The sequence below is a fragment of the Leptodactylus fuscus genome, chromosome 7 (assembly GCF_031893055.1).
Source record: "Leptodactylus fuscus isolate aLepFus1 chromosome 7, aLepFus1.hap2, whole genome shotgun sequence".
NCBI lineage: Eukaryota > Metazoa > Chordata > Amphibia > Anura > Leptodactylidae > Leptodactylus > Leptodactylus fuscus.
The window spans coordinates 1,160,711-1,188,082 of NC_134271.1; the positions used below are offsets into that span (position 1 = coordinate 1,160,711).

The 27,372-nt window shown below is 50.8% G+C and overlaps 1 protein-coding gene across 1 annotated transcript in view; it reads left to right on the top strand.

The window, feature by feature from the left end:
- Positions 1 to 16,090: 16,090 nt before the first annotated feature.
- PACSIN3 (protein kinase C and casein kinase substrate in neurons 3) overlaps positions 16,091 to 27,372 on the top strand; it is a 62,113-nt gene continuing 50,831 nt past the window's right edge. The window contains exon 1 of the mRNA XM_075280728.1: positions 16,091 to 16,160. The gene's annotated coding sequence lies outside the window, so the exon portion shown is untranslated. The remainder of the gene's footprint in view (positions 16,161 to 27,372) is intronic.

A 27,372-nucleotide genomic window follows, 5' to 3' on the forward strand; every position in this document is an offset into this window, starting at 1 on the left:
TCGGACTCTGCGCATGCGCACGCCTCTCGTAAACCATTAGTCGTCGCGCTCCGCCCCACTATTTGCATAGCGCTCTGTCATTGGCTGCCGCCGGCCCATAGAGACTGAGGGGGGATGGCGAGAGCGGCTGCAATCACATCGGCCGATCACATATTAATAGCCTGGATGATGTCAGCCGATGCCTTGATCAGGTATGGCCGTATGAGCAGACGGGAGGGAACTAGTCACATCTTATAACCTCGCCTGATCCCTGTCTGTGCGATATCGGAGAACATGTCCCGGACCGATCCAACGAGATTTAAAGGGGCAGTATCAGCAAAATCCTGCAGATGAGCCCACATACGTGTGAAGTCTCTATAAAGTCTATTTAGGCCCCGCTAGTCTTATATTACACTAGCCCTACACTTATACTACACTTATACTACACTATACTTATATTACACCCCCCCCCCCCCATTTATAAAATAAAACCCTAAAAAAGAATGTGATCAACTTACCGAACGTACACGGGGGGCGGAGCATTCAGGGTGCGCCGTCATCTTCATCCTCCAATGTCCTCGGGTCCCGTCCTCCGGTGCTCGCGAGCGGACACTGATATAAAAAAAAGGCCTGGGCGCCTGCGCAGTAGCCGTATACACTAGCCCTATGTAGCCGTATACACTAGTCCTATGTAGCCGTATACACTAGCCCTATGTAGCCGTATACACTAGCCCTATGTAGCCGTATACACTAGCCCTATGTAGCCGTATACACTAGCCCTATGTAGCTGTATACACTAGTCCTATGTAGCCGTATACACTAGTCCTATGCAGCCGTATACACTAGCCCTATGTAGCCGTATACACTAGCCCTATGTAGCCGTATACACTAGCCCTATGTAGCTGTATACACTAGTCCTATGCAGCCGTATACACTAGCCCTATGTAGCCGTATACACTAGCCCTATGTAGCTGTATACACTAGTCCTATGTAGCCGTATACACTAGTCCTATGCAGCCGTATACACTAGCCCTATGTAGCCGTATACACTAGCCCTATGTAGCCGTATACACTAGCCCTATGTAGCTGTATACACTAGCCCTATGTAGCCGTATACACTAGCCCTATGTAGCTGTATACACTAGTCCTATGTAGCCGTATACACTAGTCCTATGCAGCCGTATACACTAGTCCTATGTAGCCGTATACACTAGCCCTATGTAGCCGTATACACTAGTCCTATGTAGCTGTATACACTAGTCCTATGTAGCCGTATACACTAGTCCTATGTAGCCGTATACACTAGTCCTATGTAGCCGTATACACTAGTCCTATGTAGCCGTATACACTAGTCCTATGCAGCCGTATACACTAGTCCTATGTAGCCGTATACACTAGTCCTATGTAGCCGTATACACTAGCCCTATGTAGCTGTATACACTAGTCCTATGTAGCCGTATTCACTAGTCCTATGCAGCCGTATACACTAGTCCTATGTAGCCGTATACACTAGCCCTATGTAGCCGTATACACTAGTCCTATGTAGCCGTATACACTAGTCCTATGTAGCCGTATACACTAGTCCTATGTAGCCGTATACACTAGCCCTATGTAGCCGTATACACTAGTCCTATGCAGCCGTATACACTAGTCCTATGTAGCCGTATACACTAGTCCTATGTAGCCGTATACACTAGTCCTATGTAGCCGTATACACTAGTCCTATGTAGCCGTATACACTAGCCCTATGTAGCCGTATACACTAGTCCTATGTAGCCGTATACACTAGCCCTATGTAGCCGTATACACTAGTCCTATGTAGCCGTATACACTAGTCCTATGTAGCCGTATACACTAGCCCTATGTAGCCGTATACACTAGTCCTATGTAGCCGTATACACTAGTCCTATGTAGCCGTATACACTAGTCCTATGTAGCCGTATACACTAGTCCTATGTAGCCGTATACACTAGCCCTATGTAGCCGTATACACTAGTCCTATGTAGCCGTATACACTAGCCCTATGTAGCCGTATACACTAGTCCTATGTAGCCGTATACACTAGTCCTATGTAGCCGTATACACTAGCCCTATGTAGCCGTATACACTAGTCCTATGTAGCCGTATACACTAGCCCTATGTAGCCGTATACACTAGTCCTATGTAGCCGTATACACTAGTCCTATGTAGCCGTATACACTAGCCCTATGTAGCCGTATACACTAGTCCTATGTAGCCGTATACACTAGTCCTATGTAGCCGTATACACTAGTCCTATGTAGCCGTATACACTAGCCCTATGTAGCCGTATACACTAGTCCTATGTAGCCGTATACACTAGCCCTATGTAGCCGTATACACTAGTCCTATGTAGCCGTATACACTAGTCCTATGTAGCCGTATACACTAGCCCTATGTAGCCGTATACACTAGTCCTGTGTAGCCGTATACACTAGTCCTATGCAGCCGTATACACTAGTCCTATGCAGCCGTATACACTAGTCCTATGTAGCCGTATACACTAGCCCTATGTAGCCGTATACACTAGTCCTATGTAGCCGTATACACTAGCCCTATGTAGCCGTATACACTAGTCCTATGTAGCCGTATACACTAGTCCTATGTAGCCGTATACACTAGTCCTATGTAGCCGTATACACTAGCCCTATGTAGCCGTATACACTAGTCCTATGTAGCCGTATACACTAGCCCTATGCAGCCGTATACACTAGTCCTATGTAGCCGTATACACTAGCCCTATGTAGCCGTATACACTAGCCCTATGTAGCCGTATACACTAGTCCTATGTAGCCGTATACACTAGTCCTATGTAGCCGTATACACTAGTCCTATGTAGCCGTATACACTAGCCCTATGCAGCCGTATACACTAGTCCTATGTAGCCGTATACACTAGTCCTATGCAGCCGTATACACTAGTCCTATGTAGCCGTATACACTAGCCCTATGCAGCTGTATACACTAGTCCTATGTAGCCGTATACACTAGTCCTATGTAGCCGTATACACTAGCCCTATGTAGCCGTATACACTAGCCCTATGTAGCCGTATACACTAGTCCTATGTAGCCGTATACACTAGCCCTATGTAGCCGTATACACTAGTCCTATGTAGCCGTATACACTAGTCCTATGTAGCCGTATACACTAGTCCTATGTAGCCGTATACACTAGCCCTATGCAGCCGTATACACTAGCCCTATGTAGCCGTATACACTAGTCCTATGCAGCCGTATACACTAGCCCTATGTAGCCGTATACACTAGTCCTATGTAGCCGTATACACTAGTCCTATGCAGCCGTATACACTAGTCCTATGTAGCCGTATACACTAGCCCTATGTAGCCGTATACACTAGTCCTATGTAGCCGTATACACTAGTCCTATGCAGCCGTATACACTAGTCCTATGTAGCCGTATACACTAGTCCTATGTAGCCGTATACACTAGTCCTATGTAGCCGTATACACTAGTCCTATGTAGCCGTATACACTAGTCCTATGTAGCCGTATACACTAGTCCTATGCAGCCGTATACACTAGTCCTATGTAGCCGTATACACTAGTCCTATGTAGCCGTATACACTAGTCCTATGTAGCCGTATACACTAGCCCTATGTAGCCGTATACACTAGTCCTATGTAGCCGTATACACTAGTCCTATGCAGCCGTATACACTAGCCCTATGTAGCCGTATACACTAGTCCTATGTAGCCGTATACACTAGTCCTATGTAGCCGTATACACTGTGACTGTGTGCTCAGCCTCGCCATCTGCTGGCCTGACACGTCACTGCCATCACCTCTAGCTCCAAGCCGCTCCGTCCTGATCTGCGACATCTCTGTGTGTATTAGGACTAATAAACCTGATTCGGGAACCCTGAGGTCTTGTTATGTCCCCAGTACAACCTCTGTATATGGCCCCCACCTGCTGTGTGCTCTCTATAATACCCGTGTCTTGCTATATTGTAGAAAGGCCTTTGGGCCCCTCGGTGTCCGGGGCCCGGTAACAATTGGTAGCCCTGCACCCCTATGGCTTCGCTCCTGATCACATCCCTCACATGTCATTGATTCTGCAGCCTGATCAATATAATCACTAACCTGTGTCTGCTGTAGTGCCCAGCGCTGCCTGCAGGTGTCGCTCTCTTACTGGTCTTACCACAAAAACCCTTACGAGTCTTCAGTAGTTGATCCCTATTGATGGCTGACTAATCATGAGGACGGGTTACAACGTTTCGGAACTCTAAATTTACTTGAGAAAGGAGCCGAGAGATCTGAAACGTTGTAACCCGTCCTCATGATTAGTCAGCTATTAATAGGGATCAACCACTGAAGACGAGCAAGGTTTTTGTGTTTTTATATTTCCTACCCACTGGCTAACACGGTGCGAGAACAAACATTCTCCTTGGTCTTACCACATCAAGTCACTGGGATTCCTGGAAGAAATTGATTTACGAGGAGCCGCTCTCCAACAGGGGGCGCTACAGTAAGTGCAACTCATTCCATCAAGGAGAATTTCTGCTTATTCTCACCCCTAAGTCTAGAAACAAAATGTGCACATCTTACCTGTGTAGTCATGTGACATGGTGCCATAGCGTGCCCGCATAGTGCCGTGCTCTCCTAGCCCTGGCACACAGAGTTACTACCCCAGGGTGTACACGCAGAGATACTACCCCAGGGTGTACACGCAGAGATACTACCCCAGGGTCTGCACGCAGAGATACTACCCCAGGGTGTACACGCAGAGATACTACCCCAGGGTGTACACGCAGAGATACTACCCCAGGGTGTACACGCAGAGATACTACCCCAGGGTGTACACGCAGAGATACTACCCCAGGGTGTACACGCAGAGTTACTACCCCAGGGTCTGCACGCAGAGATACTACCCCAGGGTGTACACGCAGAGATACTACACCAGGGTGTACACGCAGAGATACTACCCCAGGGTGTACACGCAGAGATACTACCCCAGGGTGTACACGCAGAGATACTACCCCAGGGTGTACACGCAGAGTTACTACACCAGGGTGTACACGCAGAGATACTACACCAGGGTGTACACGCAGAGATACTACCCCAGGGTGTACACGCAGAGATACTACACCAGGGTGTACACGCAGAGATACTACCCCAGGGTGTACACGCAGAGATACTACCCCAGGGTGTACACGCAGAGATACTACCCCAGGGTGTACACGCAGAGATACTACACCAGGGTGTACACGCAGAGATACTACCCCAGGGTGTACACGCAGAGATACTACCCCAGGGTGTACACGCAGAGATACTACACCAGGGTGTACACGCAGAGATACTACCCCAGGGTCTGCACACAGAGATACTACCCCAGGGTGTACACGCAGAGATACTACCCCAGGGTGTACACGCAGAGATACTACCCCAGGGTGTACACGCAGAAATACTACCCCAGGGTGTACACGCAGAGATACTACCCCAGGGTGTACACGCAGAGATACTACCCCAGGGTGTACACGCAGAGTTACTACCCCAGGGTGTACACGCAGAGTTACTACCCCAGGGTGTACACGCAGAGATACTACACCAGGGTGTACACGCAGAGATACTACCCCAGGGTGTACACGCAGAGATACTACCCCAGGGTGTACACGCAGAGTTACTACCCCAGGGTCTGCACGCAGAGATACTACCCCAGGGTGTACACGCAGAGATACTACCCCAGGGTGTACACGCAGAGATACTACCCCAGGGTGTACACGCAGAGATACTACACCAGGGTGTACACGCAGAGATACTACCCCAGGGTGTACACGCAGAGATACTACCCCAGGGTGTACACGCAGAGATACTACACCAGGGTGTACACGCAGAGATACTACCCCAGGGTGTACACGCAGAGATACTACCCCAGGGTGTACACGCAGAGATACTACACCAGGGTGTACACGCAGAGATACTACCCCAGGGTCTGCACACAGAGATACTACCCCAGGGTGTACACGCAGAGATACTACCCCAGGGTGTACACGCAGAGATACTACCCCAGGGTGTACACGCAGAAATACTACCCCAGGGTGTACACGCAGAGATACTACCCCAGGGTGTACACGCAGAGATACTACCCCAGGGTGTACACGCAGAGTTACTACCCCAGGGTGTACACGCAGAGTTACTACCCCAGGGTGTACACGCAGAGATACTACACCAGGGTGTACACGCAGAGATACTACCCCAGGGTGTACACGCAGAGATACTACCCCAGGGTGTACACGCAGAGTTACTACCCCAGGGTCTGCACGCAGAGATACTACCCCAGGGTGTACACGCAGAGATACTACCCCAGGGTGTACACGCAGAGATACTACCCCAGGGTGTACACGCAGAGATACTACACCAGGGTGTACACGCAGAGATACTACCCCAGGGTCTGCACACAGAGATACTACCCCAGGGTGTACACGCAGAGATACTACCCCAGGGTGTACACGCAGAGATACTACACCAGGGTGTACACGCAGAGATACTACCCCAGGGTGTACACGCAGAGATACTACCCCAGGGTGTACACGCAGAGATACTACCCCAGGGTGTACACGCAGAGTTACTACCCCAGGGTGTACACGCAGAGTTACTACCCCAGGGTGTACACGCAGAGTTACTACCCCAGGGTCTGCACGCAGAGTTACTACCCCAGGGTCTGCACGCAGAGATACTACCCCAGGGTGTACACGCAGAGTTACTACCCCAGGGTCTGCACGCAGAGTTACTACCCCAGGGTGTACACGCAGAGATACTACCCTAGGGTGTACACGCAGAGTTACTACACCAGGGTCTGCACGCAGAGTTACTACCCCAGGGTGTACACGCAGACTTACTACCCCAGGGTGTACACGCAGAGTTACTACACCAGGGTCTGCACGCAGAGTTACTACCCCAGGGTCTGCACGCAGAGTTACTACCCCAGGGTCTGCACGCAGAGTTACTACCCCAGGGTGTACACGCAGAGTTACTACCCCAGGGTCTGCACGCAGAGATACTACCCCAGGGTGTACACGCAGAGATACTACCCCAGGGTGTACACGCAGAGTTACTACTCCAGGGTGTACACGCAGAGTTACTACCCCAGGGTCTGCACGCAGAGTTACTACCCCAGGGTCTGCACACAGAGATACTACCCCAGGGTCTGCACGCAGAGTTACTACCCCAGGGTGTACACGCAGAGTTACTACACCAGGGTCTGCACGCAGAGTTACTACCCCAGGGTCTGCACGCAGAGATACTACCCCAGGGTCTGCACGCAGAGTTACTACCCCAGGGTCTGCACGCAGAGATACTACCCCAGGGTCTGCACGCAGAGTTACTACCCCAGGGACTGCACGCAGAGATACTACCCCAGGGTGTACACGCAGAGATACTACCCCAGGGTCTGCACGCAGAGTTACTACCCCAGGGTCTGCACGCAGAGATACTACCCCAGGGTCTGCACGCAGAGTTACTACCCCAGGGTCTGCACGCAGAGATACTACCCCAGGGTCTGCACGCAGAGATACTACCCCAGGGACTGCACGCAGAGATACTACCCCAGGGTGTACACGCAGAGATACTACCCCAGGGTCTGCACGCAGAGTTACTACCCCAGGGTCTGCACGCAGAGATACTACCCCAGGGTCTGCACGCAGAGTTACTACCCCAGGGTCTGCACGCAGAGATACTACCCCAGGGTGTACACGCAGAGATACTACCCCAGGGTGTACACGCAGAGTTACTACTCCAGGGTGTACACGCAGAGTTACTACCCCAGGGTCTGCACGCAGAGTTACTACCCCAGGGTCTGCACACAGAGATACTACCCCAGGGTCTGCACGCAGAGTTACTACCCCAGGGTGTACACGCAGAGTTACTACACCAGGGTCTGCACGCAGAGTTACTACCCCAGGGTCTGCACGCAGAGATACTACCCCAGGGTCTGCACGCAGAGTTACTACCCCAGGGTCTGCACGCAGAGATACTACCCCAGGGTCTGCACGCAGAGTTACTACCCCAGGGACTGCACGCAGAGATACTACCCCAGGGTGTACACGCAGAGATACTACCCCAGGGTCTGCACGCAGAGTTACTACCCCAGGGTCTGCACGCAGAGATACTACCCCAGGGTCTGCACGCAGAGTTACTACCCCAGGGTCTGCACGCAGAGATACTACCCCAGGGTCTGCACGCAGAGATACTACCCCAGGGACTGCACGCAGAGATACTACCCCAGGGTGTACACGCAGAGATACTACCCCAGGGTCTGCACGCAGAGTTACTACCCCAGGGTCTGCACGCAGAGATACTACCCCAGGGTCTGCACGCAGAGTTACTACCCCAGGGTCTGCACGCAGAGATACTACACCAGGGTGTACACGCAGAGATACTACCCCAGGGTGTACACGCAGAGATACTACCCCAGGGTGTACACGCAGAGATACTACACCAGGGTGTACACGCAGAGATACTACCCCAGGGTCTGCACGCAGAGATACTACCCCAGGGTGTACACGCAGAGATACTACCCCAGGGTGTACACGCAGAGATACTACCCCAGGGTGTACACGCAGAAATACTACCCCAGGGTGTACACGCAGAGATACTACCCCAGGGTGTACACGCAGAGATACTACCCCAGGGTGTACACGCAGAGTTACTACCCCAGGGTGTACACGCAGAGATACTACACCAGGGTGTACACGCAGAGATACTACCCCAGGGTGTACACGCAGAGATACTACCCCAGGGTGTACACGCAGAGTTACTACCCCAGGGTCTGCACGCAGAGATACTACCCCAGGGTGTACACGCAGAGATACTACCCCAGGGTGTACACGCAGAGATACTACACCAGGGTGTACACGCAGAGATACTACACCAGGGTGTACACGCAGAGATACTACCCCAGGGTCTGCACACAGAGATACTACCCCAGGGTGTACACGCAGAGATACTACCCCAGGGTGTACACGCAGAGATACTACACCAGGGTGTACACGCAGAGATACTACCCCAGGGTGTACACGCAGAGATACTACCCCAGGGTGTACACGCAGAGATACTACCCCAGGGTGTACACGCAGAGATACTACCCCAGGGTGTACACGCAGAGATACTACCCCAGGGTGTACACGCAGAGTTACTACCCCAGGGTGTACACGCAGAGTTACTACACCAGGGTCTGCACGTAGAGTTACTACCCCAGGGTCTGCACGCAGAGATACTACCCCAGGGTGTACACGCAGAGTTACTACCCCAGGGTCTGCACGCAGAGTTACTACCCCAGGGTGTACACGCAGAGATACTACCCCAGGGTGTACACGCAGAGTTACTACACCAGGGTCTGCACGCAGAGTTACTACCCCAGGGTGTACACGCAGACTTACTACCCCAGGGTGTACACGCAGAGTTACTACACCAGGGTCTGCACGCAGAGTTACTACCCCAGGGTCTGCACGCAGAGTTACTACCCCAGGGTCTGCACACAGAGATACTACCCCAGGGTCTGCACGCAGAGTTACTACCCCAGGGTGTACACGCAGAGTTACTACCCCAGGGTCTGCACGCAGAGATACTACCCCAGGGTGTACACGCAGAGATAGTACCCCAGGGTGTACACGCAGAGATACTACCCCAGGGTCTGCACGCAGAGTTACTACCCCAGGGTGTACACGCAGAGTTACTACCCCAGGGTCTGCACGCAGAGATACTACCCCGGGGTGTACACGCAGAGATAGTACCCCAGGGTGTACACGCAGAGATACTACCCCAGGGTGTACACGCAGAGTTACTACCCCAGGGTCTGCACACAGAGATACTACCCCAGGGTCTGCACGCAGAGTTACTACCCCAGGGTGTACACGCAGAGTTACTACCCCAGGGTCTGCACGCAGAGTTACTACCCCAGGGTCTGCACGCAGAGATACTACCCCAGGGTCTGCACGCAGAGATACTACCCCAGGGACTGCACGCAGAGATACTACCCCAGGGTGTACACGCAGAGATACTACCCCAGGGTGTACACGCAGAGTTACTACTCCAGGGTGTACACGCAGAGTTACTACCCCAGGGTCTGCACGCAGAGTTACTACCCCAGGGTCTGCACACAGAGATACTACCCCAGGGTCTGCACGCAGAGTTACTACCCCAGGGTGTACACGCAGAGTTACTACCCCAGGGTCTGCACGCAGAGTTACTACCCCAGGGTCTGCACGCAGAGATACTACCCCAGGGTCTGCACGCAGAGATACTACCCCAGGGTCTGCACGCAGAGATACTACCCCGGGGTGTACACGCAGAGATAGTACCCCAGGGTGTACACGCAGAGTTACTACCCCAGGGTGTACACGCAGAGTTACTACACCAGGGTCTGCACGCAGAGTTACTACCCCAGGGTCTGCACGCAGAGATACTACCCCAGGGTCTGCACGCAGAGTTACTACCCCAGGGTCTGCACGCAGAGATACTACCCCAGGGTCTGCACGCAGAGATACTACCCCAGGGTGTACACGCAGAGATACTACCCCAGGGTGTACACGCAGAGTTACTACTCCAGCTGCTCTGGAATGAAGGAAATCCAGAATTTAAAGAATCCCGGCTCAGTATGACATGAGGGTTCCGTGTTAACCCCTTGAACCTTCCAGGCTGTATACACGCTGTATATATCTATATACTGTGACTATGAGGAGAATCTCCCAGGCTGTATACACGCTGTATATAACTATATACTGTGACTATGAGGAGAATCTCCCAGGCTGTATACACGCTGTATATATCTATATACTGTGACTATGAGGAGAATCTTCCAGGCTGTATACACGCTGTATATATCTATATACTGTGACTATGAGGAGAATCTCCCAGGCTGTATACACGCTGTATATAACTATATACTGTGACTATGAGGAGAATCTCCCAGGCTGTATACACGCTGTGTATATATCTATATACTGTGACTATGAGGAGAATCTCCCAGGCTGTATACACGCTGTATATAACTATATACTGTGACTATGAGGAGAATCTTCCAGGCTGTATACACGCTGTATATATCTATATACTGTGACTATGAGGAGAATCTTCCAGGCTGTATACATGCTGTATATATCTATATACCGTGACTATGAGGAGAATCTCCCAGGCTGTATACATGCTGTATATACTGTATATCTATATACTGTGACTATCTATATACTGTGACTATGAGGAGAATCTCCCAGGCTGTATACACTGTGTATATATCTATATACTGTGACTATGAGGAGAATCTCCCAGGCTGTATACACGCTGTGTATATATCTATATACTGTGACTATGAGGAGAATCTTCCAGGCTGTATACATGCTGTATATATATCTATATACTGTGACTATGAGGAGAATCTCCCAGGCTGTATACACGCTGTATATATATCTATATACTGTGACTATGAGGAGAATCTCCCAGGCTGTATACACGCTGTATATATATCTATATACTGTGACTATGAGGAGAATCTCCCAGGCTGTATACACGCTGTATATAACTATATACTGTGACTATGAGGAGAATCTTCCAGGCTGTATACACGCTGTATATATATCTATATACTGTGACTATGAGGAGAATCTCCCAGGCTGTATACACGCTGTATATATCTATATACTGTGACTATGAGGAGAACCTTCCAGGCTGTATACACGCTGTATATATCTATATACTGTGACTATGAGGAGAATCTTCCAGGCTGTATACACGCTGTATATATATCTATATACTGTGACTATGAGGAGAATCTCCCAGGCTGTATACACGCTGTATATATCTATATACTGTGACTATGAGGAGAATCTCCCAGGCTGTATATATCTATATACTGTGACTATGAGGAGAACCTTCCAGGCTGTATACACGCTGTATATATCTATATACTGTGACTATGAGGAGAATCTTCCAGGCTGTATACACGCTGTATATATATCTATATACTGTGACTATGAGGAGAATCTCCCAGGCTGTATATATCTATATACTGTGACTATGAGGAGAATCTCCCAGGCTGTATACACGCTGTATATATATCTATATACTGTGACTATGAGGAGAATCTCCCAGGCTGTATATATCTATATACTGTGACTATGAGGAGAATCTTCCAGGCTGTATACATGCTGTATATATCTATATACTGTGACTATGAGGAGAATCTCCCAGGCTGTATACACGCTGTATATATATATCTATATACTGTGACTATGAGGAGAATCTCCCAGGCTGTATACATGCTGTATATATATCTATATACTGTGACTATGAGGAGAATCTCCCAGGCTGTATGCACGCTGTATATATATATCTATATACTGTGACTATGAGGAGAATCTCCCAGGCTGTATATATCTATATACTGTGACTATGAGGAGAATCTCCCAGGCTGTATATATCTATATACTGTGACTATGAGGAGAATCTCCCAGGCTGTATACATGCTGTACATATCTATATACTGTGACTATGAGGAGAATTTTCTAGGCTATATACATGCTGTATATATATCTATATACTGTGACTATGAGGAGAATCTCCCAGGCTGTATACATGCTGTATATATATCTATATACTGTGACTATGAGGAGAATCTTCCAGGCTGTATACATGCTGTATACACTCACCGGCCACTTTATTAGGTACACCATGCTAGTAACGGGTTGGACCCCCTTTTGCCTTCAGAACTGCCTCAATTCTTGGTGGCATAGATACAACAAGGTGCTGGAAGCATTCCTCAGAGATTTTGCTCCATATTGACATGATGGCATCACACAGTTGCAGTCGCAGATTTGTCGGCTGCACATCCATGATGCGAATCTCCCGTTCCACCACATCCCAAAGATGCTCCTCTATTGGATTGAGATCTGGTGACTGTGGAGGCCATTGGAGTACAGTGAACTCATTGTCATGTTCAAGAAACCAGTCTGAGATGATTCCAGCTTTATGACATGGCATTGCATTATCCTGCTGAAAGTAGCCATCAGATGTTGGGGACATTGTGGTCATAAAGGGATGGACATGGTCAGCAACAATACTCAGGTAGGCTTTGGCGTTGCAACGATGCTCAATTGGTACCAAGGGGCCCAAAGAGTGCCAAGAAAATATTCCCCACACCATGACACCACCACCACCAGCCTGAACCGTTACCGATACAAGGCAGGATGGATCCATGCTTTCATGTTGTTGACGCCAAATTCTGACCCTACCATCCGAATGTCGCAGCAGAAATCGAGACTCATCAGACCAGGCAACGTTTTTCCAATCTTCAATTGTCCAATTTCGATGAGCTTGTGCAAATTGTAGCCTCAGTTTCCTGTTCTTAGCTGAAAGGAGTGGCCCCCGGTGTGGTCTTCTGCTGCTGTAGCCCATCTGTAGCCTCAAAGTTGGACGTACTGTGCGGCGTTCAGAGATGCTCTTCTGGCTACCTTGGGTGTAACGGGTGGCTATTTGAGTCACTGTTGCCTTTCTATCAGCTCGAACCAGTCTGGCCATTCTCCTCTGACCTCTGGCATCAACAACGCATTTCCGCCCCCCACAGAACTGCCGCTCACTGGATGTTTTTTCTTTTTCGGACCATTCTCTGTAAACCCTAGAGATGGTTGTGCGTGAAAATCCCAGTAGATCAGCAGTTTCTGAAATACTCAGACCAGCCCTTCTGGCACCAACAACCATACCACGTTCAAAGGCACTCAAATCACCTTTCTTCCCCCCCATACTGATGCTCGGTTTGAACTGCAGGAGATTGTCTTGACCATGTCTACATGCCGAAATGCACTGAGTTGCCGCCATGTGATTGGCTGATTAGAAATTAAGTGTTAACGAGCAGTTGGACAGGTGTACCTAATAAAGTGGCCGGTGAGTGTATGTATATATATTGTGACTATGAGGAGAATCTTCCAGTCTGTATACATGCTGTATATATCTATATACTGTGACTATGAGGAGAATCTTCCAGGCTGTATACATGCTGTATATAACTATATACTGTGACTATGAGGAGAATCTTCCAGGCTGTATACACGCTGTATATATATATATATATATACTGTGACTATGAGGAGAATCTTCCAGGCTGTATACATGCTGTATATATATCTATATACTGTGACTATGAGAAGAATCTCCCAGGCTGTATACACGCTGTATATATCTATATACTGTGACTATGAGGAGAATCTCCCAGGCTGTATACACGCTGTATATAACTATATACTGTGACTATGAGGAGAATCTTCCAGGCTGTATACATGCTGTATATATATCTATATACTGTGACTATGAGGAGAATCTTCCAGGCTGTATACATGCTGTATATATATCTATATACTGTGACTATGAGGGGAATCTCCCAGGCTGTATACATGCTGTATATATATCTATATACTGTGACTATGAGGAGAATCTCCCAGGCTGTATACACGCTGTATATATATCTATATACTGTGACTATGAGGGGAATCTCCCAGGCTGTATACATGCTGTATATATATCTATATACTGTGACTATGAGGAGAATCTCCCAGGCTGTATACATGCTGTATATATATCTATATACTGTGACTATGAGGAGAATCTCCCAGGCTGTATATATCTATATACTGTGACTATGAGGAGAATCTCCCAGGCTGTATACACGCTGTATATAACTATATACTGTGACTATGAGGAGAATCTCCCATTCTGTATATATCTATATACTGTGACTATGAGGAGAATCTCCCAGGCTGTATATATCTATATACTGTGACTATGAGGAGAATCTCCCATTCTGTATATATCTATATACTGTGACTATGAGGAGAATCTCCCAGGCTGTATACACGCTGTATATATCTATATACTGTGACTATGAGGAGAATCTCCCAGGCTGTATACATGCTGTATATATCTATATACTGTGACTATGAGGAGAATCTCCCAGGCTGTATACACGCTGTATATATCTATATACTGTGACTATGAGGAGAATCTTCCAGGCTGTATACATGCTGTATATATCTATATACTGTGACTATGAGGAGAATCTCCCAGGCTGTATACACGCTGTATATATATCTATATACTGTGACTATGAGGAGAATCTCCCAGGCTGTATACATGCTGTATATATATCTATATACTGTGACTATGAGGAGAATCTCCCAGGCTGTATACATGCTGTATATATCTATATACTGTGACTATGAGGAGAATCTCCCAGGCTGTATACACGCTGTATATATCTATATACTGTGACTATGAGGAGAATCTTCCAGGCTGTATACATGCTGTATATATCTATATACTGTGACTATGAGGAGAATCTCCCAGGCTGTATACACGCTGTATATATATCTATATACTGTGACTATGAGGAGAATCTCCCAGGCTGTATACACGCTGTATATATATCTATATACTGTGACTATGAGGAGAATCTCCCAGGCTGTATACACGCTGTATATATCTATATACTGTGACTATGAGGAGAATCTCCCAGTCTGTATACATGCTGTATATAACTATATACTGTGACTATGAGGAGAATCTCCCAGGCTGTATACACGCTGTATATATATCTATATACTGTGACTATGAGGAGAATCTCCCAGGCTGTATACACGCTGTATATATATCTATATACTGTGACTATGAGGAGAATCTCCCAGGCTGTATACACGCTGTATATATCTATATACTGTGACTATGAGGAGAATCTCCCAGTCTGTATACATGCTGTATATATCTATATACTGTGACTATGAGGAGAATCTCCCAGTCTGTATACATGCTGTATATATCTATATACTGTGACTATGAGGAGAATCTCCCAGGCTGTATACATGCTGTATATATCTATATACTGTGACTATGAGGAGAATCTCCCAGTCTGTATACATGCTGTATATAACTATATACTGTGACTATGAGGAGAATCTCCCAGGCTGTATATATCTATATACTGTGACTATGAGGAGAATCTTCCAGCTCTCGGGGAGGGGGGAGGCGGCGCAGGGGGAGGTTATTAATTCCCGGCTCTGCGGGGAGGGGGCGCTGCTGTACACCGGGGAGGAGGGAGCCGGCACAGCCGTACACAGCACCGAGCACACGGCGGGCACAGGCCGAGCAACCGCTCCGGAACACTCCGCAGGTAGGTGACAGGCGTGTCCGCCAGGTGAGGGGACCTGAGCCCGCAACATGGCGGGACCGAGGCCTTGGGGACAACCTGAGGTGTAGGGGGCTGGTAGTGAACAGCTGCGGGGGGTACGAGCGGTGTATAGGGGTCTGCTAAGCCCCCCTGAGGTATTAGGTAGGGGGTCTGCTAAGCCCGCACTGGTGTATATCGGGGGGTCCAGGCTACAGAATTGATCTTTGGATTTTCTTAAAGGGGCCCTCATTAATGGCTGCCCGAGGGTCTCAGTTACTACATTATGGGGGGGGAAGGTGCAGACAGCTGTGGCCCTCAGGCAGTGATGTGCTATGGGCCCCTGCACAGGTATGTCTGGCGCCGCTTATCCCTTCTCCGGTCTGTTCTCTCAGTAATGTCTGGCGCCGCTTATCCCTTCTCCTGCCTGTTCTCTGAGTAATGTCTGGCGGCGCTTATCCCTTCTCCTGCCTGTTCTCTGAGTAATGTCTGGCGCCGCTTATCCCTTCTCCTGCCTGTTCTCTCAGTAATGTCTGGCGCCGCTTATCCCTTCTCCTGCCTGTTCTCAGTAATGTCTGGCGGCCGCTTATCCCTTCTCCTGTCCTCTCAGTAATGTCTGGCAGCCGCTTATCCCTTCTCCTGCCTGTTCTCTCAGTAATGTCTGGCGCCGCTTATCCCTTCTCCTGTCTGTTCTCTCAGTAATGTCTGGCAGCCGCTTATCCCTTCTCCTGTCTGTTCTCTCAGTAATGTCTGGCGGCCGCTTATCCCTTCTCCTGCCTGTTCTCTCAGTAATGTCTGGCAGCCGCTTATCCCTTCTCCTGTCTGTTCTCTCAGTAATGTCTGGCGGCCGCTTATCCCTTCTCCTGCCTGTTCTCTCAGTAATGTCTGGCAGCCGCTTATCCCTTCTCCTGTCTGTTCTCTCAGTAATGTCTGGCGCCGCTTATCCCTTCTCCTGTCTGTTCTCTCAGTAATGTCTGGCGGCCGCTTATCCCTTCTCCTGCCTGTTCTCTCAGTAATGTCTGGCAGCCGCTTATCCCTTCTCCTGTCTGTTCTCTCAGTAATGTCTGGCGGCCGCTTATCCCTTCTCCTGCCTGTTCTCTCAGTAATGTCTGGCGCCGCTTATCCCTTCTCCTGCCTGTTCTCTCAGTAATGTCTGGTGCCGCTTATCCCTTCTCCTGCCTGTTCTCTCAGTAATGTCTGGCGCCGCTTATCCCTTCTCCTGCCTGTTCTCAGTAATGTCTGGCGCCGCTTATCCCTTCTCCTGCCTGTTCTCTCAGTAATGTCTGGCGCCGCTTATCCCTTCTCCTGTCTGTTCTCAGTAATGTCTGGCGGCCGCTTATCCCTTCTCCTGCCTGTTCTCAGTAATGTCTGGCGCCGCTTATCCCTTCTCCTGTCTGTTCTCTCAGTAATGTCTGGCGCCGCTTATCCCTTCTCCTGCCTGTTCTCTCAGTAATGTCTGGTGGCCGCTTATCCCTTCTCCTGCCTGTTCTCTCAGTAATGTCTGGCGGCGCTTATCCCTTCTCCTGCCTGTTCTCTCAGTAATGTCTGGCGCCGCTTATCCCTTCTCCTGCCTGTTCTCTCAGTAATGTCTGGCGCCGCTTATCCCTTCTCCTGCCTGTTCTCTCAGTAATGTCTGGCGCCGCTTATCCCTTCTCCTGTCTGTTCTCTCAGTAATGTCTGGCGGCCGCTTATCCCTTCTCCTGCCTGTTCTCTCAGTAATGTCTGGCGCCGCTTATCCCTTCTCCTGCCTGTTCTCTCAGTAATGTCTGGCGCCGCTTATCCCTTCTCCTGCCTGTTCTCTCAGTAATGTCTGGCGCCGCTTATCCCTTCTCCTGCCTGTTCTCAGTAATGTCTGGCGCCGCTTATCCCTTCTCCTGCCTGTTCTCTCAGTAATGTCTGGCGCCGCTTATCCCTTCTCCTGCCTGTTCTCTCAGTAATGTCTGGCGCCGCTTATCCCTTCTCCTGCCTGTTCTCAGTAATGTCTGGCGCCGCTTATCCCTTCTCCTGCCTGTTCTCTCAGTAATGTCTGGCGCCGCTTATCCCTTCTCCTGTCTGTTCTCAGTAATGTCTGGCAGCCGCTTATCCCTTCTCCTGTCTGTTCTCTCAGTAATGTCTGGTGCCGCTTATCCCTTCTCCTGTCTGTTCTCAGTAATGTCTGGCGCCGCTTATCCCTTCTCCTGTCTGTTCTCAGTAATGTCTGGCGCCGCTTATCCCTTCTCCTGTCTGTTCTCAGTAATGTCTGGCAGCCGCTTATCCCTTCTCCTGTCTGTTCTCTCAGTAATGTCTGGTGCCGCTTATCCCTTCTCCTGTCTGTTCTCTCAGTAATGTCTGGCGCCGCTTATCCCTTCTCCTGTCTGTTCTCTCAGTAATGTCTGGCGCCGCTTATCCCTTCTCCTGTCTGTTCTCTCAGTAATGTCTGGCGCCGCTTATCCCTTCTCCTGTCTGTTCTCTCAGTAATGTCTGGTGGCCGCTTATCCCTTCTCCTGTCTGTTCTCTCAGTAATGTCTGGCGCCGCTTATCCCTTCTCCTGTCTGTTCTCTCAGTAATGTCTGGCGGCCGCTTATCCCTTCTCCTGTCTGTTCTCTCAGTAATGTCTGGTGCCGCTTATCCCTTCTCTTGTCTGTTCTCTCAGTAATGTCTGGCGCCGCTTATCCCTTCTCTGGTCTGTTCTCTCAGTAATGTCTGGCGCCGCTTATCCTTTCTGTATGTGTGCACTCCTTTGCGGTGGCGTTGTGCGGACAGTCTCGGTTTCGTTCGTGTTACGCTTTATGATGTCCTCGGATCAGTCACGGGTCATACTTATTTCATTGTTGATGCCGCTTATCCTTTGGTGATGTTACCCCCTATACAACCTTCCTGTCGCCGGCACATACTGTTGTCAGGGGGTTTCTACAATTTGGGACCACCAACAGTTTTTCTGGAATTGAGGCGCTTTGTCCTAGTAGATGCTGAATCCTTTGCGTCAGCCTCTCCCCATTCAGTGCACATGCATGCTCGGCTGCACCAAGTGTGCCGGTATAAGCTGTCCGGCCGGGTGGTGAGCTCTGAGGGTCTGTGTTATTAGGGGTAGGATAACAGGAGGGTATATGGCGGGGCAGGGGGGAGTGTCTGGGGGTGCAGGTGTCCTGTGGGGTGTTGTGGAAATACTGCATCTGTGGTTACTGCCAGGAGTGGTTGTACAGGTGACTGCGGTTACTGCCAGGAGTGGTTGTACAGGTGACTGTGGTTACTGCCAGGAGTGGTTGTACAGGTGACTGTGGTTACTGCCAGGAGTGGTTGTACAGGTGACTGGTTACTGCCAGGAGTGGTTGTACAGGTGACTGGTTACTGCCAGGAGTGGTTGTACAGGTGACTGCGGTTACTGCCAGGAGTGGTTGTACAGGTGACTGGTTACTGCCAGGAGTGGTTGTACAGGTGACTGCGGTTACTGCCAGGAGTGGTTGTACAGGTGACTGCGGTTACTGCCAGGAGTGGTTGTACAGGTGACTGCGGTTACTGCCAGGAGTGGTTGTACAGGTGACTGGTTACTGCCAGGAGTGGTTGTACAGGTGACTGCGGTTACTGCCAGGAGTGGTTGTACAGGTGACTGTGGTTACTGCCAGGAGTGGTTGTACAGGTGACTGCGGTTACTGCCAGGAGTGGTTGTACAGGTGACTGCGGTTACTGCCAGGAGTGGTTGTACAGGTGACTGGTTACTGCCAGGAGTGGTTGTACAGGTGACTGGTTACTGCCAGGAGTGGTTGTACAGGTGACTGGTTACTGCCAGGAGTGGTTGTACAGGTGACTGGTTACTGCCAGGAGTGGTTGTACAGGTGACTGTGGTTACTGCCAGGAGTGGTTGTACAGGTCACTGCGGTTACTGCCAGGAGTGGTTGTACAGGTGACTGGTTACTGCCAGGAGTGGTTGTACAGGTGACTGGTTACTGCCAGGAGTGGTTGTACAGGTGACTGGTTACTGCCAGGAGTGGTTGTACAGGTCACTGCGGTTACTGCCAGGAGTGGTTGTACAGGTGACTGCGGTTACTGCCAGGAGTGGTTGTACAGGTGACTGGTTACTGCCAGGAGTGGTTGTACAGGTGACTGGTTACTGCCAGGAGTGGTTGTACAGGTGACTGGTTACTGCCAGGAGTGGTTGTACAGGTCACTGCGGTTACTGCCAGGAGTGGTTGTACAGGTGACTGGTTACTGCCAGGAGTGGTTGTACAGGTGACTGCGGTTACTGCCAGGAGTGGTTGTACAGGTGACTGCGGTTACTGCCAGGAGTGGTTGTACAGGTGACTGCGGTTACTGCCAGGAGTGGTTGTACAGGTGACTGGTTACTGCCAGGAGTGGTTGTACAGGTCACTGCGGTTACTGCCAGGAGTGGTTGTACAGGTCACTGCGGTTACTGCCAGGAGTGGTTGTACAGGTGACTGGTTACTGCCAGGAGTGGTTGTACAGGTGACTGCGGTTACTGCCAGGAGTGGTTGTACAGGTGACTGCGGTTACTGCCAGGAGTGGTTGTACAGGTGACTGCGGTTACTGCCAGGAGTGGTTGTACAGGTCACTGCGGTTACTGCCAGGAGTGGTTGTACAGGTGACTGCGGTTACTGCCAGGAGTGGTTGTACAGGTGACTGGTTACTGCCAGGAGTGGTTGTACAGGTGACTGGTTACTGCCAGGAGTGGTTGTACAGGTCACTGCGGTTACTGCCAGGAGTGGTTGTACAGGTGACTGGTTACTGCCAGGAGTGGTTGTACAGGTGACTGCGGTTACTGCCAGGAGTGGTTGTACAGGTGACTGCGGTTACTGCCAGGAGTGGTTGTACAGGTGACTGCAGTTACTGCCAGGAGTGGTTGTACAGGTCACTGCGGTTACTGCCAGGAGTGGTTGTACAGGTGACTGGTTACTGCCAGGAGTGGTTGTACAGGTGACTGCGGTTACTGCCAGGAGTGGTTGTACAGGTGACTGCGGTTACTGCCAGGAGTGGTTGTACAGGTGACTGCGGTTACTGCCAGGAGTGGTTGTACAGGTGACTGCGGTTACTGCCAGGAGTGGTTGTACAGGTGACTGCGGTTACTGCCAGGAGTGGTTGTACAGGTGACTGGTTACTGCCAGGAGTGGTTGTACAGGTGACTGCGGTTACTGCCAGGAGTGGTTGTACAGGTCACTGCGGTTACTGCCAGGAGTGGTTGTACAGGTGACTGGTTACTGCCAGGAGTGGTTGTACAGGTGACTGCGGTTACTGCCAGGAGTGGTTGTACAGGTCACTGCGGTTACTGCCAGGAGTGGTTGTACAGGTGACTGTGGTTACTGCCAGGAGTGGTTGTACAGGTGACTGCGGTTACTGCCAGGAGTGGTTGTACAGGTGACTGCGGTTACTGCCAGGAGTGGTTGTACAGGTGACTGGTTACTGCCAGGAGTGGTTGTACAGGTGACTGCGGTTACTGCCAGGAGTGGTTGTACAGGTGACTGCGGTTACTGCCAGGAGTGGTTGTACAGGTGACTGGTTACTGCCAGGAGTGGTTGTACAGGTGACTGCGGTTACTGCCAGGAGTGGTTGTACAGGTGACTGGTTACTGCCAGGAGTGGTTGTACAGGTGACTGCGGTTACTACCAGGAGTGGTTGTACAGGTGACTGGTTACTGCCAGGAGTGGTTGTACAGGTGACTGTGGTTACTGCCAGGAGTGGTTGTACAGGTGACTGGTTACTGCCAGGAGTGGTTGTACAGGTCACTGCGGTTACTGCCAGGAGTGGTTGTACAGGTGACTGGTTACTGCCAGGAGTGGTTGTACAGGTGACTGCGGTTACTACCAGGAGTGGTTGTACAGGTGACTGGTTACTGCCAGGAGTGGTTGTACAGGTGACTGCGGTTACTGCCAGGAGTGGTTGTACAGGTGACTGCGGTTACTGCCAGGAGTGGTTGTACAGGTGACTGGTTACTGCCAGGAGTGGTTGTACAGGTGACTGTGGTTACTGCCAGGAGTGGTTGTACAGGTGACTGCGGTTACTGCCAGGAGTGGTTGTACAGGTGACTGGTTACTGCCAGGAGTGGTTGTACAGGTGACTGCGGTTACTGCCAGGAGTGGTTGTACAGGTGACTGGTTACTGCCAGGAGTGGTTGTACAGGTCACTGCGGTTACTACCAGGAGTGGTTGTACAGGTGACTGGTTACTACCAGGAGTGGTTGTACAGGTGACTGCGGTTACTGCCAGGAGTGGTTGTACAGGTGACTGGTTACTGCCAGGAGTGGTTGTACAGGTCACTGCGGTTACTACCAGGAGTGGTTGTACAGGTGACTGCGGTTACTGCCAGGAGTGGTTGTACAGGTCACTGCGGTTACTGCCAGGAGTGGTTGTACAGGTGACTGGTTACTGCCAGGAGTGGTTGTACAGGTGACTGCGGTTACTGCCAGGAGTGGTTGTACAGGTGACTGCGGTTACTGCCAGGAGTGGTTGTACAGGTGACTGGTTACTGCCAGGAGTGGTTGTACAGGTGACTGCGGTTACTACCAGGAGTGGTTGTACAGGTGACTGGTTACTGCCAGGAGTGGTTGTACAGGTGACTGTGGTTACTGCCAGGAGTGGTTGTACAGGTGACTGGTTACTGCCAGGAGTGGTTGTACAGGTCACTGCGGTTACTGCCAGGAGTGGTTGTACAGGTGACTGCGGTTACTACCAGGAGTGGTTGTACAGGTGACTGGTTACTACCAGGAGTGGTTGTACAGGTGACTGGTTACTGCCAGGAGTGGTTGTACAGGTGACTGCGGTTACTACCAGGAGTGGTTGTACAGGTGACTGGTTACTGCCAGGAGTGGTTGTACAGGTGACTGCGGTTACTGCCAGGAGTGGTTGTACAGGTGACTGCGGTTACTGCCAGGAGTGGTTGTACAGGTGACTGGTTACTGCCAGGAGTGGTTGTACAGGTGACTGCGGTTACTGCCAGGAGTGGTTGTACAGGTGACTGGTTACTGCCAGGAGTGGTTGTACAGGTGACTGCGGTTACTGCCAGGAGTGGTTGTACAGGTGACTGCGGTTACTGCCAGGAGTGGTTGTACAGGTGACTGGTTACTACCAGGAGTGGTTGTACAGGTGACTGGTTACTGCCAGGAGTGGTTGTACAGGTGACTGCGGTTACTGCCAGGAGTGGTTGTACAGGTGACTGGTTACTGCCAGGAGTGGTTGTACAGGTGACTGGTTACTGCCAGGAGTGGTTGTACAGGTGACTGGTTACTGCCAGGAGTGGTTGTACAGGTGACTGGTTACTGCCAGGAGTGGTTGTACAGGTGACTGCGGTTACTACCAGGAGTGGTTGTACAGGTGACTGGTTACTGCCAGGAGTGGTTGTACAGGTGACTGCGGTTACTACCAGGAGTGGTTGTACAGGTGACTGGTTACTGCCAGGAGTGGTTGTACAGGTGACTGCGGTTACTGCCAGGAGTGGTTGTACAGGTGACTGGTTACTGCCAGGAGTGGTTGTACAGGTGACTGGTTACTGCCAGGAGTGGTTGTACAGGTCACTGCGGTTACTGCCAGGAGTGGTTGTACAGGTGACTGGTTACTGCCAGGAGTGGTTGTACAGGTGACTGCGGTTACTGCCAGGAGTGGTTGTACAGGTGACTGCGGTTACTGCCAGGAGTGGTTGTACAGGTGACTGGTTACTGCCAGGAGTGGTTGTACAGGTGACTGTGGTTACTGCCAGGAGTGGTTGTACAGGTGACTGCGGTTACTGCCAGGAGTGGTTGTACAGGTGACTGCGGTTACTGCCAGGAGTGGTTGTACAGGTGACTGGTTACTGCCAGGAGTGGTTGTACAGGTGACTGGTTACTGCCAGGAGTGGTTGTACAGGTGACTGGTTACTGCCAGGAGTGGTTGTACAGGTCACTGCGGTTACTGCCAGGAGTGGTTGTACAGGTGACTGCGGTTACTGCCAGGAGTGGTTGTACAGGTGACTGGTTACTGCCAGGAGTGGTTGTACAGGTGACTGGTTACTGCCAGGAGTGGTTGTACAGGTGACTGGTTACTGCCAGGAGTGGTTGTACAGGTCACTGCGGTTACTGCCAGGAGTGGTTGTACAGGTGACTGGTTACTGCCAGGAGTGGTTGTACAGGTGACTGCGGTTACTGCCAGGAGTGGTTGTACAGGTGACTGCGGTTACTGCCAGGAGTGGTTGTACAGGTGACTGCGGTTACTGCCAGGAGTGGTTGTACAGGTGACTGGTTACTGCCAGGAGTGGTTGTACAGGTCACTGCGGTTACTGCCAGGAGTGGTTGTACAGGTCACTGCGGTTACTGCCAGGAGTGGTTGTACAGGTGACTGGTTACTGCCAGGAGTGGTTGTACAGGTGACTGCGGTTACTGCCAGGAGTGGTTGTACAGGTGACTGCGGTTACTGCCAGGAGTGGTTGTACAGGTGACTGCGGTTACTGCCAGGAGTGGTTGTACAGGTCACTGCGGTTACTGCCAGGAGTGGTTGTACAGGTGACTGCGGTTACTGCCAGGAGTGGTTGTACAGGTGACTGGTTACTGCCAGGAGTGGTTGTACAGGTGACTGGTTACTGCCAGGAGTGGTTGTACAGGTCACTGCGGTTACTGCCAGGAGTGGTTGTACAGGTGACTGGTTACTGCCAGGAGTGGTTGTACAGGTGACTGCGGTTACTGCCAGGAGTGGTTGTACAGGTGACTGCGGTTACTGCCAGGAGTGGTTGTACAGGTGACTGCAGTTACTGCCAGGAGTGGTTGTACAGGTCACTGCGGTTACTGCCAGGAGTGGTTGTACAGGTGACTGGTTACTGCCAGGAGTGGTTGTACAGGTGACTGCGGTTACTGCCAGGAGTGGTTGTACAGGTGACTGCGGTTACTGCCAGGAGTGGTTGTACAGGTGACTGCGGTTACTGCCAGGAGTGGTTGTACAGGTGACTGCGGTTACTGCCAGGAGTGGTTGTACAGGTGACTGCGGTTACTGCCAGGAGTGGTTGTACAGGTGACTGGTTACTGCCAGGAGTGGTTGTACAGGTGACTGCGGTTACTGCCAGGAGTGGTTGTACAGGTCACTGCGGTTACTGCCAGGAGTGGTTGTACAGGTGACTGGTTACTGCCAGGAGTGGTTGTACAGGTGACTGCGGTTACTGCCAGGAGTGGTTGTACAGGTCACTGCGGTTACTGCCAGGAGTGGTTGTACAGGTGACTGTGGTTACTGCCAGGAGTGGTTGTACAGGTGACTGCGGTTACTGCCAGGAGTGGTTGTACAGGTGACTGCGGTTACTGCCAGGAGTGGTTGTACAGGTGACTGGTTACTGCCAGGAGTGGTTGTACAGGTGACTGCGGTTACTGCCAGGAGTGGTTGTACAGGTGACTGCGGTTACTGCCAGGAGTGGTTGTACAGGTGACTGGTTACTGCCAGGAGTGGTTGTACAGGTGACTGCGGTTACTGCCAGGAGTGGTTGTACAGGTGACTGGTTACTGCCAGGAGTGGTTGTACAGGTGACTGCGGTTACTACCAGGAGTGGTTGTACAGGTGACTGGTTACTGCCAGGAGTGGTTGTACAGGTGACTGTGGTTACTGCCAGGAGTGGTTGTACAGGTGACTGGTTACTGCCAGGAGTGGTTGTACAGGTCACTGCGGTTACTGCCAGGAGTGGTTGTACAGGTGACTGGTTACTGCCAGGAGTGGTTGTACAGGTGACTGCGGTTACTACCAGGAGTGGTTGTACAGGTGACTGGTTACTGCCAGGAGTGGTTGTACAGGTGACTGCGGTTACTGCCAGGAGTGGTTGTACAGGTGACTGCGGTTACTGCCAGGAGTGGTTGTACAGGTGACTGGTTACTGCCAGGAGTGGTTGTACAGGTGACTGTGGTTACTGCCAGGAGTGGTTGTACAGGTGACTGCGGTTACTGCCAGGAGTGGTTGTACAGGTGACTGGTTACTGCCAGGAGTGGTTGTACAGGTGACTGCGGTTACTGCCAGGAGTGGTTGTACAGGTGACTGGTTACTGCCAGGAGTGGTTGTACAGGTCACTGCGGTTACTACCAGGAGTGGTTGTACAGGTGACTGGTTACTACCAGGAGTGGTTGTACAGGTGACTGCGGTTACTGCCAGGAGTGGTTGTACAGGTGACTGGTTACTGCCAGGAGTGGTTGTACAGGTCACTGCGGTTACTACCAGGAGTGGTTGTACAGGTGACTGCGGTTACTGCCAGGAGTGGTTGTACAGGTCACTGCGGTTACTGCCAGGAGTGGTTGTACAGGTGACTGGTTACTGCCAGGAGTGGTTGTACAGGTGACTGCGGTTACTGCCAGGAGTGGTTGTACAGGTGACTGCGGTTACTGCCAGGAGTGGTTGTACAGGTGACTGGTTACTGCCAGGAGTGGTTGTACAGGTGACTGCGGTTACTACCAGGAGTGGTTGTACAGGTGACTGGTTACTGCCAGGAGTGGTTGTACAGGTGACTGTGGTTACTGCCAGGAGTGGTTGTACAGGTGACTGGTTACTGCCAGGAGTGGTTGTACAGGTCACTGCGGTTACTGCCAGGAGTGGTTGTACAGGTGACTGCGGTTACTACCAGGAGTGGTTGTACAGGTGACTGGTTACTACCAGGAGTGGTTGTACAGGTGACTGGTTACTGCCAGGAGTGGTTGTACAGGTGACTGCGGTTACTACCAGGAGTGGTTGTACAGGTGACTGGTTACTGCCAGGAGTGGTTGTACAGGTGACTGCGGTTACTGCCAGGAGTGGTTGTACAGGTGACTGCGGTTACTGCCAGGAGTGGTTGTACAGGTGACTGGTTACTGCCAGGAGTGGTTGTACAGGTGACTGCGGTTACTGCCAGGAGTGGTTGTACAGGTGACTGGTTACTGCCAGGAGTGGTTGTACAGGTGACTGCGGTTACTGCCAGGAGTGGTTGTACAGGTGACTGCGGTTACTGCCAGGAGTGGTTGTACAGGTGACTGGTTACTACCAGGAGTGGTTGTACAGGTGACTGGTTACTGCCAGGAGTGGTTGTACAGGTGACTGCGGTTACTGCCAGGAGTGGTTGTACAGGTGACTGGTTACTGCCAGGAGTGGTTGTACAGGTGACTGGTTACTGCCAGGAGTGGTTGTACAGGTGACTGGTTACTGCCAGGAGTGGTTGTACAGGTGACTGGTTACTGCCAGGAGTGGTTGTACAGGTGACTGCGGTTACTACCAGGAGTGGTTGTACAGGTGACTGGTTACTGCCAGGAGTGGTTGTACAGGTGACT